Source organism: Chrysochloris asiatica, unplaced genomic scaffold (genome assembly GCF_000296735.1).
Source record: "Chrysochloris asiatica unplaced genomic scaffold, ChrAsi1.0 scaffold00022, whole genome shotgun sequence".
Classification (NCBI taxonomy): Eukaryota; Metazoa; Chordata; class Mammalia; order Afrosoricida; family Chrysochloridae; genus Chrysochloris; species Chrysochloris asiatica.
Genome location: NW_006408540.1, coordinates 19,400,127 through 19,402,914, shown reverse-complemented (window position 1 = coordinate 19,402,914; position 2,788 = coordinate 19,400,127).

Genomic DNA, 2,788 nt, shown 5'->3' with positions numbered 1-2,788 from the left:
AACATAAACCAGTTCAATAGTTTCTACATGTGCCACTCAGTGACAGTGATGACATTGTTTCAGCTGAGCCATCATGCTCACCTCCTTTTCTGAGTTGTTCCTTCCTGTCTTAGTTATCTAATGCTGCGATAACAGAAAGACCACAAATGGGTGGCTTTAACAAACACATTTTGTCCTTGTAGTTTGTTGTTGTTAAGTGCTGTCAGTTCAATTCTGACTCGTAGTGACCCTGTATAGAGTTTCTGAGGAGCGGCTGGAGAGTTTGAACTGCCGACCTTGTGGTGCAGTGCTTTATCCCATAGTACCACACCAGGACTAGAAGTCTGATTTCAGGTTCTAGGGAAGCCATCTTCTTTCTGTTGGCTCTGCAGTAAAGAGTCCTTATCTCTTTAGCTTCTGTTCCTTGGTTCCTGGATGATCTTCACGTACGTAGCCCGGCATCTATCTCCCCCACCTCTGCTTGTTTGGTTGCTTGTTTAGTGTGTTATATCTTAAGACACAACCTCCACTAATATACTCTCATTAGCATAGCAAAGAAAACCCATTCCCAAAGGGCATTACAGGTATATTTTTGATGTTAAGTACCAGCAAGTCCTTTCTGACTCATAGTGACTTTGTAGGGTTCCTGAGGAGTGGCTGGGTTACCTTTGGGTTACAGCGTTATAACAGGACTCCAACCACAGGTATGTTGTTGTTATTAAGTGCCATCAAGTTGGTTCCGGTTCGTAGTGACCGCGTATAGGGTTTCCAAGGAGCAGCTTGTGGGTTTGAAGTGCCAATCTTATGGTTTGCAGTCCGGTTCTTATCCTACAGCTCCCTACCAGGAGTCCAACCACAGGTATGCTATTGTTACGTGCTGTCGAGTCAGTTCTGACTCATAGTGACCCTGTACAATGTGTTTCTAAGGAACAGCTGGTGGATTTGAACTGCTGACCTTATGGTTTGTAGTCCAGTGCTGATCCTACAGCGCCACAACAGGAGGGTTTAACATTTACAAAACATAATTTTTAGCTTTGTAATTCCACTCACAATACTTATCCATTAACATAAAGTTACTACCCCTCAGGTTCCTAATCTTTTGATTTGTCAGTTTTATCTCAAATAGTGCTCAAGGCAGGCATTCTTTACTAGTTAATCTAAACTGTTGTTTGGTTTTAAGAAGAATTCATGGATTATTTTTGGTTACAGTTTTAAAGATTATTTTAGGGCAATAGTTTCAGAAGATCATCCAGCCTCCACAGCTCCAGAAAGTCTGGAGTGCTGAGAATTTTAAATTCTGCCTTGTCCTCCTTTGGATCTGGATTCTTCTATAGACTCTTAGATCATTATGTTCAGTGATGACAGCAGGGCACCATTCAGTTCTTCTGGTCTCCTAACAAAGAAGGCAGTTGTTCACAGAGGCAATTTGCCACCATTTCACTTACTTTTATTTTTGACTCTCTTTCTCCCATTGTTGCTCCAGGACAGTAGGGAACAATTGCACTTGATTTGTATTGTTGTTAAGTGCCATCAAGTCAGTTCCGACTCATAGAGACGCTATATAGGGTTTCTGAGGAGCGGCTGGTGAATTTGAACTGTTGATATTGTTGCTCGAGGACCTTGCGGTCCAGTGCGTAGCCCATAGTGCCACACCAGGACTTGGATGGTGGTGGTGGTTATGTGCCACGGAGTTGACTTCGACTCATAGTGAACTTGAATAGGGTTTCTGAAACTGCAAATCTTTACAGGAGCAGAAAACCTCATCTTTTTCTAAATGAATGGCTGGTAGTTTCGAACTGCGGACCCTGAGGTTAGCAGCCTGACTTGTAACCACTATGCTATCAGAGCTCCTTGTTGTTGTTGCTGTTACGTGCCATTGAGTCGGTTCTGACCCACAGCGACCCTGAACAGGGTTTCCAAGGCTGTAAATCTTTACGGGAGCAGAAAGCCTCATCTTTCTCCCGCGAAGCAGCTGGTAGTTTCCAACTGCTGACCTAGAGGTTCACAGCCTGATTTGTAACCACTACGCTACCAGAGCTCCTTAGGTTTCACTAATTTGACAAAAATTTGCTTTCAATGCCTATAATATATATGGGACTTGAAGCCTAGCAGATACTTTTAAAAACAAGTACTTAATATAGTGATCTGAAGTATATTTGGCATTTGTATGGCCTTGCATTTTTAGAAAACATTTTGCCACAATTTTAACTAATCATCCTTATCATTAGTCTAAAATTCATAGACTAATTTGAGCTGAAAAGATCCTTGGTGGTGATAGTTATGTACTGCCCAGTTTGTTCTGACTCACAATGACCCTGTATAGGGTTTCTGAAGCTGTAAATCTTTACGGGAGAAGAACCTCATTGTCTTCCCTTGAGTGCCTGGTAGATCAAACTGCTGACCTTGCTGTTAACAGCCCAGCTGCACCCAGTACACTAATGAGCTCTTGAAAAGATCCTTTGTTGTTAAGTGCTGGTTCCCTAGCGACCTGGTATAGGATTTCCTAGGAGTGGCTGGTGAGCTTGAACCGCTGACCTTGTGGTTCAAACAGACTTTGCAGTCCACGGCATTATCTCAAAACGCTACACCTGGACTCTGAAAAGATCCTTGGCATTCATTTAATCAACCCTCCTCATAAACCTATAAAGCATCCTCTGGTTCCCTACTATTGGACAATGTGCTGTGTCCTTGCATGATGGTTGGGTACAACTCTTTCCAAACCCTGGTTTTAAAAGCGGAGGGTGAGGGACTCATAGAAAATGTATGTCAAAAATTCTGTTGTGCTGATATGAAGTGAGGGGAGATGCAT